Here is a 16,799-nt window from a genome sequence, read left to right as displayed (position 1 = left end):
TTATTGTATCTCCCTTTATCCTTTTTTTTTCTTTGATAGGCATGATTTCATAGAGGAATCCTCATAGTTTTCTTTTCTCATCTTTTCTCTTTCACTATTTTCAATTCATCTTCTCTTATTAGGTTTTGGTTTAGGTTTCTCTTCTTGTGGTTTCATCTTCACTACTTTCTTGTGGTTTCTTCACAGGTGAATATTTGTCCCTTTTTGGTTTCTTGTCTTAGGTATTAAAGTAGGAGGTGGAGTTGGTACTATTCATCAACATTAATTAGTATTGTTTTTTCCTTTTCTTTAGCCTTCCAAACCTTATCCATTTCATTTTTACTTGTTCCTACCTTTTCTACTATAGTATCAACCATTTTCTTAATCTTTATATTCCTTGCGTTCTCTATGAATTTCAGCCTTACCTTAATAAGGTAAAGTTCCATGTGTAATAAACTCTCAAAAATATGAGTTTACCCAACTAACTAAGTCCAAGTGAGAAAAGCAGGAAATTATTGTGAATGAGATCATAGATCGAATAGTAAAATTTTCATCTATTATCACTAGGTAGAATTTTTTTTAATCAAGACATATGAATAGTAGAAATAAGTACTATTTTGATAGCCTATAAGATGGTCAATGAAAATGTTGACTTGAAACTTTGTCAATCCTTAAGGGAGAAAATTTTCATGAACATGTAGAAGATAAAGACAAATAAGAGGAATAAATTTAAGTATGCACAACTATTGATGGGATTATTATTCTATTATTAGAATTTCTTCTTGAGCATTGGTAATATTGTGCTTTGGCACTAGCCCAAATCAAAAACTACATTAGAATTTAAGATAATACCTTTATAACTATAGTATAGGCATATTTCAAAGATTTTTAGTAGAAGATGCACTGAAGGGAAATAATTACATCAACTGTGGTGAGAAAATATAAGGATTCAATATGTTTTATAGTTCATACATGTATATGTAAAATGAAGGTAGTAGAAGGACATAGAAATTTATAGAATGCTTAACAAATTGGTCATGGAGAAAAAGGCAACAAAATAAGTTGAGGAATTTTCTCTTAAGAATTGATTTATAAAGGAGAAAATTGCTAAAGAAAGTACATCAAGAAAAACTCACATGGAAGAAATGGAATTTTTCTCTATTGGGAAAGCTACTATTATGAGAAAAACTCAAAGTAAGGCATCAAGGAAAGAGAAGGTGACTCCACTAGTGAATATTTACCCAAAAATTGAAGGTAAAGATGTTAAGCTTGATAATCTTGAGCCTACCAAGGAAAGGAAGGAAGTGAAATCCACAAAGAATATGAAAAGAAGGAAGAAAGTTTAAGAACAAAGAGAAAATTTGATGGGGACACAACCCAAGAACAGAATGGACACAACAGAAAAGGGAAATTATATTAACTGAGAAAATAAGCTAGTACAAATAGTATAGAGAAAATAAACTTCAGAACATGCCCTAAGGGCTTACAATAGCATAAATCTAGAGAATATTTCTCCTTTTAGCACCTCCTCTCAAACTCCGCTCCGAACTGCCTTTTACAATGCCAGAAATCTCCTTAAATAGACCCCGAAGGGTTAAGGACTAGGAGTGCATTCTAGAAAGTGCTAGTAGGCATCCGCTAACCAAATAGAAGGTTCTAAAAGCTGCATTAGAAGTCGGTGCAAATCTAGAAGAATCCAGAAACGGTAACTGAACTTCCGGGAGGCATAACTTTTGAACCGTAGCTCCGATTGACGAACCGTTTACATTTTCGGAAAGCTCTCGAAGTGCTCTATAGTCTTATGGAAAAGCTTCACTCATCCCCCATTTTTTGGCCCTTTTCAAGGTTATTTAATGCCCCTAACTTGAATTCAAAGCATTCTTAGGAGGTCTCCAAACCCCAAAAAACTGCAATAACTTTCAAACCGTGGGGCCTTTTGACCTGATTCTTTTTTTGGAATGCTCTAAATCACAATTACATTCATCTGGCCAATTCACACCTTCTAGGTCACCAAAATGATGGCCAAATTGCATGCTCCTATTTTTTTGGGATTTTCAAACACTCTAATAGTGGAACTGTGAGAGTTGGAACCTTTATTTGACCCAAATGGGTATCCAAAAATGTAAATACATGAAATAGAAACTAAGTCTAATTACATTTTTTTTTGGGTGACACAGGATTGCCCTTATACCTCTGGATGCTCCTACATCAGACACCCAAGGTAGATTGAAAAGTTACCCTTTCACTTTATGGATGGTAGAGGAAATCCCAAATGGGAAACCTCAGCTGCTGAAATCCAAGTTGACTCCTCAATTGGTTGTCCTTTCCATTTGACCAAATACTCTTCATACTGCCTATTTCTGGTACTCCTACCCACACGATGATCTAGAATGTCTTCTATCTCCTCCTTCTTAGAAGTAGGAATTGGACATGGCTCTAAAACCAGCTCCTCATCTGCACCATCATCATGATATTCTATTAAATCTGCAATGTTGAAGATGGGAGAAATGTGAATACCTTCTGGTAGCTCCACCTCGTATGCATTTCCTGAGTCATGTTTCTTCAAAATTTTGCAGGGGCCAAATTTCTTCATTTTCAGCTTGTTGTAAGTACCAACTGGAAATATTTCTTTTCATAAGTGCACCATGACTAGATCTCCTACTTGGAATTCCTTATGTCTTCTCCTTTGATTAGACCTAGCTTTATCCTCTTGATTCATCTTGGTAATGTGTGCTTGAACCTACTCATGTAGACGCTTGATATGTTCAGCAAATTCCTCAGCTTCAACACTTGTCCTCTCCCCTTGTTCTATCGTCCTCAGTTCTGGTGCAGTCCTTGGGCTATTCCCATATACAATTTGGAATGGTGATTTTCTAGTACTCCTATATATAGAGTTATTTTAAGCAAACTCTGCTTGTGGTAGAATCAAATCCCATCCGTTGGGCTTATCCCCAACTAAACATCTTAGCAAATTGCCCAAACTTCTATTTACCACTTTTGTTTGACCATCAGTCTGTGGGTGATGCATGGAACTGAATTTTAGGTCTGTTCTCAACTTCTTCCACAATGTCCTCCAAAAATACCCCACAAATTTAGTATCTTTGTCAGAAACTATACTCCTTGGAAGACCATGTAGTCTTACCACCTCTTTGAAAAACAAGTCTGCAATATGGAAAGCATCATGAGTTTTGTGGCATGGAATGAAATGTGCCATTTTGGAGAACCTATCAACCACCACGAATACTGAGTCATTACCCCTTTGTGTCCTTGGCAATCCAAGAATAGAATCCATACTTATGTCCTCCCATGGCCTTGATGGAACAGGCAAGGGCTGATAAAGACCCGTATTGTGACTAAACCCCTTGGCAACTTGACAAACCTAGTAACTTTGTACGAACTTCTTCACATTCTGTGAAATTTGAGGCCAAAAATAATGTTCTCTAAGAATGGAAATGGTCTTATCTCGACCAAAATGTCCTGCCATCCCTCCACTGTGTTTCTCCTTAATCAGATTTTCCCTCATGGAACTCCTTGGAATGCACAATTGACTACCTTTGAACAACATGCCATCCTGAATCAAATAGTCTAACCACTTGGTTCTATCTACAACAATAGGTTCTTTACAAGCTTTCCATGCTTCAGCAAAATTAGGATCCTTAGGGTACAAATTCTTGAGTTCATCAAACCCAACTACTTCAACCTGGATTACTGTAAGCAGTGACTGTCTCCTACTTAGTGCATCTGCAACCCTATTAGATTTTCCACTTCTATGCTTCAACACAAATGTATAACTCTGCAAGAATTCTACCCACTTCATATGCCTCTGATTCATTTTACCTTGGCTATTTAGGTACTGTAATGCCTGATGATTAGTATACAAAACAAATTCCTTTGGCAATAAATAATGCCTCCATTTCTTTAAGGCCTGGACTATTGCATAGAACTCTTGATCATAAACAGAATACTTCTTCTTTGCATCATTCAATTTTTCAGTAAAATATGCAATATGCTTACCTTCTTGGCTTAATACAGCCCCAATAGTGTTTTCGCTAGCATCACAATCCACTTGGAACACTTTTCTAAAATCTGGAAGTGCCAACATAGGCTGTTCTGTCACCTTCTTCTTCAACAATTCAAAACTTCTCGTAGCTGTTGCAGTCCATTTGAACTCTTTTCTATCCCCTCTTATTGTATCAGTTAGGGGTGCACATATGCCACTAAAATTCTTAATAAACTTCCTATAAAAACTATCCAGACCATGAAATGATCTTACCTCAGTAGCAGACCTTGGAGTAGGCCATTCCAAGATGGCTTTTACCTTCTCTGGATCCATTTTGAGACCTTTAGGTGATATAACAAATCCCAAATAGACTAACTACCTTTTTGCAAAGACACACTTCTTTAGATTAATTAACAGTTTCTCTTCCCTTGGCCTTTCAAAGACACTACGAATCTGCAGTAAATGTTCTTCCAAAGTCTTGCTGAAAATTAAAATATCATCCAAATAGAAAATAACAAATTTTCCCAAGAACTTCTTAAGTACCTCATTCATGAGCCGCATGAAGGTGCTTGGGGCGTTCATCAATCCAAAGGGCATGACTAACCACTCATAAAGACCCTCCTTGGTCTTGAAGGTTGTTTTCCACTCATCTCCTTCTCAAATCTGTATCTGATGATAGCCACTCTTCAGATCTATCTTTGTGAAGTACTGAGCTCCACTCAACCAGTCCATAAGATCATCCATCCTTGGTAAATAAAATTGGTACTTGATGGTTATCCTATTTATAGCTCGGGAATCTGTACACATCCTCCACTCTCCATCCTTCTTTGGTGTAAGTACTGCAGGTACTGCACATGGACTAAGGTTCTCTCAAATCAAGCCCTTCCTCAACAACTCCTGAACCTGTCTATTTATCTCCTCTATTTCAATAGGAGTCATCTTGTGAGCAGCCTTGTTAGGCAAACTAGCTCCTGGAATCTGATCTATCTAATGACTAATTTGCCTTACTGGTGGCAATCCATCTGGAACATTATCAGAGATAATATCTCCAAATTCCCCTAGTAAATTTCAAACTTCAAATGGTATTTCACTACTACCTTCTTTATCTTTCCTAGGAATCAAAGCATAGCACATATGCTGATGTTTCATGCCATCTAAAAACTTCCTTCCATCAACAAGACAAATCCTAGCACTGCTACATACCTTTTCACCTTCCTTTTTCATGGGCTTGAATTTGTGGCAAACTCCATCCTTTGTCAGAGAGTATGTGTTTGCATGTCCATCATGTATTGCATGTCTATCAAACTGCCATGGTCTACCCAACAATAGATGGCAAACATCCATCGAAATAACATCACAAAGAACTTCATCATGGTAACTCCCAATTTTGGATTTTACTAAACATTGTTCACTTACCAGGACCTTATGATCATCTTTTACCCAAGAAATCCAATAGGGTTGGGGATGTTTCTCCCTTTTGAGCTTTAGCTTAGAGACCATCTCTTCTGATACCAGGTTATCAGTGCTACCACCATCAATGATCACATCACAACATTTATCCTCACACTTGCATCTGGTACAAAACAAACTCCTTCATTGTCCTGGTTCATTCTCACCACTTAGTAGGACTCTTTTATTTACCAAGGTCTCTCCTCTTTCTGCATCCTCTGAATGTGATGATTGTGCATCCTCATCCACATGAGAAACCCTAGCTTGGTCCTCAGCTCTCCTATCTATCCTTCCTTGTCGTTGAGGGCATTCAAAGGCATGATGACCTTCTTCATTGCAATGGAAATAGGTTCCATGGAAGCCTCCTCTTCCTTGTCCACGTCCTCTACCTCTTCCTCTTTGATTTCCAAAGTCTTGATCATGGGAGCGGTTGAAACCCTCATTCCTCTAGTTTCTGCTAGTACCCACATCTTCATTTTTCTTTTAGGTTTCATTGCGGCCTCCAGATGATCTACCGCTTCCCCTTCCTCCTTGACCGCGCCCTCTTTGTCTTCCTTCAAACCTTTTATTTAGCTTCTCTTCAACTCGTAGCGCAAACTGGTATGCCTCTTCAACGCTGGTCATTCTTACCAGACTTAATTCCTCTTGGATGCTAGGTCGCAACCCACTGATATAACGAGCAACCTTCTCCTTATTTGCTTCCACATGCCCTGCTCTAATCAAGAGTCGATAAAACTCCTCTATATATTCTTGGACTGATCTTCCTGCTTGCTTTAACCCATGCATCTTCTTAAACAGATCAAGCTCATAGTCCACAAGAATGAACTACTTCTTCAATTTGTCCACCATGCGATCCAATCTTGTGATCTTCTCCTTTCCTCTTCTAAGTATTTCCAGTTGAACCTGTTGCCACCAAATTTTGGCATGGCCTTTCAGTTTGGCCTTTACAAACTTAACCCTATCTGGGTCCCTTATATCCTATTACTCAAAGTATTCTTCCAGTTCATTGATCCAATCGATCAACTCATCTGGTTTCAGATTTCCTAAAAATATACCCACTTCAATTGTAGGTCTTTTCCCAAACTTAGTAATGGCCCTAAAAAGCCTTTCCTCTATAGGATTTAGAACTTCCTGTTAGCTTCCTCTTCTGGTCCCATTACTTCCTCTTCATTGTCATCCTCACTATTGTCACCTGCAGCAACATTTGCTCTTCTACGAAGCTCCTCTTGCAATGCTTGTACCTGCCTTTGGAGGGCTCTAACCTCCTCAAGATCAATAGCTCTGGCCCTTCTGCCATGCTCTCTTTGTGGAGGCATCTTCTAAATTGAACCCACAACCACATAGTCCTGGTGCAAACTGCCTCACAGTCGGCGCTCTATCTACACACTCAGGAAAACTCGCTCTGATACCACTTGATGGGGACACAACCCAAGAACAGAATGGACACAACAGAAAAGGGAAATTATATTAACTAAGAAAATAAGCTGGTACAAATAGTATAGAGAAAATAAACTTCAAAACATGCCCTAAGGGTTTACAATAGCATAAATTTGGAGAATATTTCTCCTTTTAGCACCTCCTCTCAAACTCCGTTCCGAACTGCCTTTTACAATGCTAGAAATCTCCTTAAATAGACCTCAAAGGGTTAAGGACTAGGATTACATTCTAGAAAGTGCTAGTAGGCATCCACCGACCAAATAGAAGGTTCCAGAAGCTACGTTAGAAGTCAGTGCAAATCTAGAAGAATCCAGAAACGGTAACCGAACTTTCGGGAGGCATAACTTTTGAACCGTAGCTCCGATTGACGAACCGTTTACATTTTTGAAAAGCTCTCAAAATGCTCTATAGCCCTATGAAAAATATTCGCTCATCCCTTATTTTTTGGCCCTTTTCAAGGTCATTTAATGCCCCTAACTTGACTTCAAAGCATTCTTAGGAGGTCTCCAAAACCCAAAAAATTGCAATAACTTTCAAACCGTGGGGCCTTTTGACCTGATTCTTTTTCTAGAATGCTCTAAATCAGAATTACATTCATCTGGCCAATTCACACCTTCTAGGTCACCAAAATGATGGCCAAATTACATGCTCCTATTTTTTTGGGATTTTCAAACACTCTGATAGTGGAACTGTGAGAGTTGGAACCTTTATTTGACCCAAATGGGTATCCAAAAATGTAAAGACATGAAACAGAAACTAAGTCTAAGTACATTTTTTTTTGGGTGACACAGGATTGCCCTTATACCTTTGGATGCTCTTGCATCAAAATTTTGTTGAATTAGATTAGGAAGAAGGGACTTAATTAGAAAAAGATCATGAAGAAATGAAAGCTAGTAGGAAGTAGTCCAAAGTAGGTTGCACACCAACTATGAAGATAATTCAAGTTGGTGTAAGTATAATCCTATAGAAAATATAGTTAATTAAGTTGAAGAGTATTTTATACTAGAAAATGTTAGAAGATATTATAATTCCTTTAAAGAGGATGAACAAAAAAGGTTAGGAGTGTCAGAAACTACAATTGGAACAATTGATATATTGTCATCAATGTCAATCCTTACTAGTAAGACATTTACTACCTGTGTTGAGTCATATTAGTTGATTGATGAAGTAGTTAATGAGTGATAAGGAGTGACTTTGATAGAATTACAATGGTCACTTGATTAGTTAGTCCTTGAAAAGAAATTTTTTGTTTAATTTTTATATGTAGTGGAGAAGACAATTGAGTTGATGCATAGAAGATAAGAAAAGAATTTGAGCATAGCACTAAGCTTGACCAAGTGACAATTTCACCATGTCAATGAAGATGAAGATTAAGGAACTTAAGAGTTAGTCAAGAAAATAGTATCAACATAGTGGTAGGTATGGCCAAGAAAAAGAAAGGTAATATCGAGTAACGAGCAAGCATAGTTAAGATCAAGTGAGCCAGTGAAAGCCAACCATTGAAGAGAATAATTATGCCCAAGAAATATTATGATGACTAAGAAGAAGAATAAATTGATGACCAAGTGCCATCAAAATAAAATTTTGTGAATGAATCAAGTTTTGAGGCCAACATAGTTGAAATTCAAGATGGTCAAAATGTGTGAAAGATAAGAATTGATGAGCTAGCATTTCATAGATGAGAAGAAAGTTTTTTCTAAAACCCTAATAATTTAATCAAGTGTTCATGTTGAAGATAATATGCATTCAAAGGGAATATTTCACTCATATTCAGAACAAAATATGATAGAGAACATTGAGGAATAAGGCTCAAAAATGATGTGCAGATCATGAGAACAAGCTAGAAGCAAGAGCAATTACATTCAATGCAGAGTGAACACTAAAAGATGTAGAAATGGTGTAGAGCATGGTCAAAGGTGGTAAAAACTATGTTGAAATTGAATTGATGGTCCAAAACACATCTAAACATCCATGTCATCGAGTTGAATAGTCAAGTCACCTTGGAAATAAGACCTTTTCCATGATCATTAGATCTTAAAAGATCTATGTTTGACATTATGTCTCTTTTCAAAGTTGCACAAGGAATAGTAATAGTGAGATAGTGACAAGCCTACACCTACCCATAGTACTCAATTGAGAAAGAACTTCTTTAAGACATGCACAGTAATTAAGAAACAAAATGAGGATTGTTGATCTCAAGATAGATCTGTGGTTGTCATTATGTCACCATGTAAAGTTGCTTGATTATTAATTATGGAGACATAGTGATAGAGAAACACATGTCTCAATGGTCCCATCACTTTCTATAGTTGTCAAATTCTCTAGGAAATGAAATAATGCCACTTTTTCTACCATGATGTACACATCTAGAAGGTGCACTCGCACTACAAACCAAATAAGAGATTTTTTTGCAACCATCAGATCTTAAAAGATCAATGGTTGTCATTATGTCACTTACAAAATATGCAAGGAAAATAATCTTACCAACATAACAATGATTTGACACATGTAGCTAGGTGGACCTGTAGAGAAAGCCATAAAGGGAAATGGTTGGGTTTTAATAGTGATCATTGGTTCAAGATCGATAGCCAGAATTCAAAACTATAACGACCATTGGAATATATTTGGAACCAATGTGATTGCCAAATATCAAAGGAGAATGTGAACCATTTCAAGAAATTATAATCATTTCTACTATATTTTCTTGATATATTGAACTATAATAGTTGATTATTGATTTTTTGAGTATTACCAATGCTCTATTAATGTAACTGATGAATCTGTAGCTAGCCAAGAACCCTAAGAGGGAGCCTATAAATGTAATTTCTTCTAATAATACAAGGATTGGCAACTATATCTAAATTTTTCCCCTGCACTTCCGGATGTTAAGTGAGAATCAAAGAGTTAGATGGAAAGAACGATTTGTATGATGTTTGCATTTAGGTAATATGATTGTTTTGATTCCATTTAGGACTAGCATGCCTAGGTTTCTTTCATTGTCTCTTTCAGCTAAGTTAACCTTGCATTTTAGAATAATTTCTTTGAGATTGTAGGATAGATGTATTTGAAGTTAATGATATATTGCTAGATTCCATTTTAGTGGAGATTTATCAATCAAGGTGGATTTCATTTCATCTTTCATATGCATCTCTGCTCTATCTCTATATTACATTTTAATAGGACTAATTTGTAATTAGAATTAGGATTAGATGTTAGAAGAACTTCAAGGTAGCTTGTGATATCCATTCCAATAGTTTTTATAAGTTTTCCAAATCTATTTATACTTGGGGTGTTTGTAGTTACATGAGCATCCTAGTTTATCCTCTTCTGCTCTCAAGTTAAGAGCATACCCCCTTGTCCCAATGATCTATTAAAAAATATGATTCATTACATATATTTCATATAAGGGATTTTCTACCTTAATGAAGTGATATAAAATATACACTGACCCATTTGTTGGTAACATCCATTTTTCATCACATTCTGGGCATCTAGAGTCAAGGTAAAGCCAAGTTAGCATTATTCACCTAATAGTGTTCAAAGTACTTTTAAGTCTCAAATAGACCTTGATAGATCCAAGAGAAATAAGAAGAGAACGTATGTAGATAGTGATAGTGAATCAGATGATGTCCTTGATGATCTTGAAGAATTATTGACAAAGAGACTACCAAGAGGAAAAGGAAAATACAAATGTAAACTCCATATTATTTATGATGAGAGCAATGTTTCTGGATTAGATTGTGTGAGGTTTTTTTAGCATCAACATTTCAGATCATACTACATGATCCATCATCAAGATGAGAGAACATCAGAATATGATGTTCTCTCATCTTGATGATGGATTATGTAGTATGATCCGAAATGTTGATGCTAAAAAAACCTCACACAATCTAATCCAGAAACATTGCTCTCATTATTAATGGATTGTGGAAATCTGATAATGTTAATCCATATTATTTTTTTTACATGTAACAAATTTGGTCATATTGTAGTAAGATATCCTAATAGAGATGAAAAGGAGGAAAGAAAAGACTAAAAATAATGGTAGGACAGACAACAAAGACAACTGAGGTAATAAATACTATAAAGAAAAAGGTAAGAAATCTTATTACATTGCTAAAGAAGATAGTTCTAATAGTGATTATGATGAAAATGATGAAGAAGTTGTCTATGTAGCAAGGAAAGATGATCTTGATGAAGATGAGAAAATTTATTTAGTCTCTCATGTGAGTAAGAATAAAAAATGGATAATTGGAAGTGATTGCTCATGTCATATAACTAGTGATACAAGTAAATTTGAAAACCTAGAACATTTTTAAGGAAGTAGTGTTAAGTTTGGAAATGATGCATCATGTTTTTTTTATCAGTAAAAGAAAAATTCTCATATTTTATTAATATCAAAATATATACAAACCCCTTTCAAGTACAAGCATCAGGGGGGGGAAATGGGGTTAAGAAAACCCCTAGTATTGTCCATGATCAAAGTCATGTATACTTGCAGATGCCCTTTAGGGATTAAAAGAGAGAATTCCCTTAGATTACAAAGAGGAGGATAAACCCCCTAAATTACAATCTAGTTATAGAAAAGAACCTTATTACTCAAATTTGCTACATAATATTGTGGTTTCACAATGCACACCCCATTTCTCCTAGAAATGGGGACCCCTTAGGAATTTTTTTCTTTCCCAAACCCCTAGTCCAAGGTCTAGGTCATTTTTAGGGTTCTACCTAGAATTTGGGTCTTTCCCTGCCCTCTTCCTAAAATACCCATGTGTTAAAAATTGAGAATTTTAGTGAGAATGAGTGATTTTGTATGTCAAGGACTACACTAGTGCACCTAGTGCATATGCCCACCCTTCAAGGTGTGGTAGTATAGGAGCACTTCCCTTTGGAAGTGCACACCTACATAGATGTGGAGGTGTGCACCCCCCAAAGGGTGCACTTCATCCTAGGCCTGTAAAAGCCCAAGTGCATTAATTTTCACTCTCCATCTATCAATGAGTGCACCTATGCACCCTTAGAGGTGTACAAGTGTGCATCCTTTACTCACAAAATTTAAAAAACCCAAAACCTTCACCTAAGTGGAACTCGCACAGATGTGCACCTATCCAAGGTGTGCATATGTGCACCATTGTTGACACTCACAAAGTCCTTGCCTAGAGTTAGGGTGTGCACATGTGCACCCCACGAGGTGTGCAAGTGCACACCCTTAGTCTTTTAGAGATGGCCTAGCTCTTATTTAGCATAAGTGCACCTAGAGCACCCTCAAGGTGTCCAAGGTGCACTAAAAACTACCTATCAAGGCATAAATAGGGTTTTCAAGTGTTTTTACTAATTTTTAGCATTGTGGGTCTAGTTTTTAGTAATTAGGGTTTATTTAGGGTTTAAATTTCAGCCTTTTGGACTAATGTGTTTATGTTTTGAGAAGATAAAATGGCTTCCTCCTTGTCTTTCCTCATAGTAAAGATTGCTTTTGTTGGTGTTTTTAAACTAGCAAGTAGCAAAATACGTGATACCAAGATAGTGAAGAGTAATTTAATCTAAGGATTGGCTATTTCCTATTTTAGATTAGGACCCAACTTTAAGAAAATCATAAAGATTTTCTACTCTTTAGGCTTTACAAAACCAAGGTGGGTGTACCTAAGGGATAAAAGATTCAAATCTTGATACTATCTTCAAATTACATTCATTCAATAATATTCTATTACAATATTTATCCCTTATAGAAGATGTTTGGTCATAATTCTTCTCAGATTTAGAAGTAATTTTGGTAACAATAGCTAACTAAAACACAAAGATTAAATGAAAACAAGTATTGGCTAGCTATGATACGCTTCATACATTTATAGTAAAATTGATTTTGAGTTTAAGAATTTACTTGATGCTTATCCATGATATCTTCATATGCAAATTGAAAAGATTGATCAATGCCTTATCCATTGGGATTTAGAGTCTATCCAACTATTTTGACCTAATTGATTTCATTACAATCAATATTATTAGAAATATTCTCTAAAACTCATTCTTATGCATATCCTTCTTACTAGCTAGAAATCCTATCATACCACTGAAGCATTTACTTAATTCATTAAACTAAAATCAATACTGAACTGATATACAACCTATCCTAGTTTCATTTAATCAAGTCAAGCCTTTCCCTTACAACCTCAAAATATCCAGTTAATAAAAATGGAGACAAGATTTAGATAAAATAGATATGGTGATAGTTCATCTTTGTATTAATTCTCTTTGAAAATTATATAACATTGAAATAATACTCAAGACAAGACACCATGATCCTAGAAAATTAATGTATTCTTAGGCTTATAAAGAAAATACATCACAAAATTGGCATCAAGGAAACTAGAAAAACTAAAATTTATACAATAGTTCGAACCCCCTCTCTAGCCTTGCAATCTCAATTATCTAGAATGAGATGCAACAAGCTTCAGACCTAGAGAGTACTGATAGCTTTCCTTAAGATAGAAAGATATTTACAAAAGTTAATATCATAAAAGACACAAAAATTGGTGCAATAGAATAGTTTACATCATGTTCATATTCTTTTGTGGGACCACTTTTGTTGCACTTCTTTGTTCAGGAGTTCATGATTGGCTTTTTCATAATTGTCATTCCTTGAAACATGTGACCATTAGACTTCCTTGAGATGGACCCTATTTTGATATCTAAAAACTAAGTTTCACTTGTGGTTCTCCATCCAAGTCACCTTGTATCAATAAACTAACACTCACGCTTGATTCTCCAACTATCAAGTCATCAATTGGGCCTCTATGCTTGTTACTATAGTTGGTTATTTATCTTTGTCTTCTTCTACTTTAATTGAGGCATGAGTTGTTTGAAACTCATCAGTTTCACCAAGTTCTAACTACTTTGCATGTACAAAATCTTCCATCCACTTGTCAAAAAGTGTGTCATCTGGCCAATTAAAACTCAAAATCTCATGTTTCTTCTTCAACACATATTCTTCTAGTTTATCTATTTCAATAAACTCTTCTCTTAAAGAATCATAAAATATTTGAACTTTAACAACTTCTTCAGTTGTATTTGACCTTCATGCATGTCCCTTTTCATTTATGACCCTATTCATCCTAAGGCACAATAGATCATCCAATTCCCTAGCCCATTCCTCTTTATCTTTTAATTAATCCTTTTTATTCAAGGCATGGGGGAAGAGTTCAAGTTTCTACTCCTATATTTTGAAAGATAGTTTATGATTCTCCTCTATACTAGAATTATTTTACTATGAAAATCATAGATATCATTAGTCAAGTCAAAAGTTTTCTCTATTTTTTCACAAGATAGACTAATAACTAAAAAACATAAAAGGGTGACATCTTTGTCCTTGTTGTTCCATTTATTGACAATTGGCTTCAGAGCATCCTCATTTCCTTTTAGCTCATTCCAAATGTTTATTATTTTTTCCAATTGTTCATATAATATAGACCAACCAATTTTATCTACCAAATACATAATTATTTTTTGCAACTTGTCCTCATGTTGGATATCTAGTTCCACATGAAATGCCCAAAGCTTGCTCTTTTCCTCTTCAAAATCTGCTAGTGTACAATATTGAGGTCTCTGTGGGGTGTTTGGAATTTCTATAAGAGGAGTTGATTTAAAGGGCTTAAACAAAGGATAAGGATAAGTAATTCTAGGTCTGCTAGACTATCCTTAGTGCCCTATCACCTTATTCTCAAGCTCTATTCTCTTTTGAACTTCTTTATTGTAAGCCCCCAGAACCTATTCATATTTCTCTTGTAATTCTAATTTTTTTTTTAATCTCTCAAGGCTATGGCTAGGGTGAGGTTGGTTTTTCCAACATTTAGCTCTATGACTTCCTCATTTGGAGTATCCTCTACCCTTTTTACAATTAAGTTTCCTATCATGTTAGTATCATAAGGCTGAGAGGAATTAGCTCTAGATCCTCTCCTCATATACCAAATAACTAAGGTAGCATGATCTTCACTAAACTTACACCTCTTAGTTCCTTTTTCACCTTTTCATCTATATTCAATAGATTTGTAGTAGTGTTAAAGATTGTGGCATCTGCAATGTCCCAATTTGGTAAAAGAAAAACCCCAAATGATTATATCATTCTTCTTCCTTCTTCAAGGGTCAAACTTTTAAATCCTTGCATCATCTCATCCTTGATTTGATCTATTGGATACAATTGATAAATTGTGTGTTTTTTTTGATGTTACTCAAATGTCATATCAGTTGATAGTCAGTGTATGCCAAGCTCACTTGGTTAGTGAAGACATATTTTCTAGTCTACCAAGTGTTACTAAGTTTACTCTATACAGAAGGCAATATCTATCAAGCTCACCCAAGCATTGAGGGAAGTTATGCAAAAAAGAGTATTAACCAAGCTCACTCAGTTAACAAAAGGAAAATTGAACAGTGTTGGTATTAACCAAGTTCATTCGGTTACCAAAGGGATTTTGTAAGTTCATAGTGTTAACCAAGCTTTTGTTGGTTAACATAGAAAATCACTTCAAAATTAGTTTGTACCAAGCTGGGTCAGCTACGAAAGGATTTTCTTATTTTGGCATGTAAAGATGAATTGATTTACCTATTGATTCTAGTCAAATAAGGTGATGAATATCAGTTTTTCTAATTTGTATTTAAATTGACTTGATAATTTGGAAGGTATAAGTAAAAGGTTTGTTGGAATTGTTTTAGAATAACTGAAAGGGGGGAGGGGGGGAGGGGGGTGAATCAGTTATCCAAGGTCTAAATGCCCTAATAATACTTTTTCACCAATTATAGTGAGCCCATTAAACTATTCATGCATCCAAGCTTAAAACAACCATCTTTGCAAGTTACAGCAAATCAACATGTAGGAATAAAACATGCAAGATCAACACATGCCATAGTGATTTACATGGACACCCAATTTGGTAAAACCACCAATAACATGCTACTCAATTTTCAATCTTCTGAAGTGATGTCATGTTAAAGGCTTACAACACACTATTAAATGTGACCTTGTTAGAGGATTTCACCACACTATTAGGAGTGGGCCTAGTCAAAGGACTTTGGAACATTCACTTGGAATGTCACCCTATTACGGGATTTACAACATGGCTATTAAACCAACCTAAGTCCATAGGATTTATACTAACTGTTACAATTGCTAGAGAATAACAACAGGGGCTTTTGATTTGATACAACTCACAACGTATCTTACAAATTTCATATCAGACTTCAATTCAATCCCTTACTTGGCTTCAATCACTGCGGCTCTGACATCTTTTCTTCCTCTCAAGCTTCATCTCCTTGAGTCTTCTTACTCATCGTACCAATGCAATCATCTCTATGGTCACCTATCAAAATAGAGTTTTTGTGCTCTCTTCCTCCTTAGCTCCTTCTTTAGCACTTCATGCTTTGATACTTGACCAACATCTTAACTTCATGATCTTATGACTCCTTAAATAGAAATTTGGTATAATTTTCCTACTTGATTCTCCCTCTCCAACTTTAGGGTTTCAAAAGATTAGGTAGAATACAATGTATCCATCCCATATCTTGTTTTTATCTAGAAACTTCATCTAGAATCCAATTGTATTTGCCCAAAAACATTTTACATAGTGTTTTGTGTCACCGAATCATCATTCTTATCTTCTATCTGGTTCACAAAATTTTAGACATCAACCATGTCAGCTCAAATCTAGCGAATCTTCAACTTTTCAAATGTCGGTAGCAGCTTGACACTTATTGAATTTTTGATGCTCAGCACATGAACACAACTCGGCACTTGATCTTCACTTGGCACTTGATCTTTACTTGGCACTTGATCTTTACTCGACACTTGATCTTCACTTGGAACTTGATCTTCAAGTATATTGTCAATACATCACTTTATCATTGTCTTAATTGATCTTTGCACTTCATTCCAAAACCATAACTCAAC

The sequence above is a fragment of the Cupressus sempervirens genome, chromosome 11 (assembly GCF_028749045.1).
Source record: "Cupressus sempervirens isolate cs-2001-9-10 chromosome 11, ASM2874904v1, whole genome shotgun sequence".
NCBI lineage: Eukaryota > Viridiplantae > Streptophyta > Pinopsida > Cupressales > Cupressaceae > Cupressus > Cupressus sempervirens.
Note: the sequence above shows the minus strand (reverse complement) of the source record.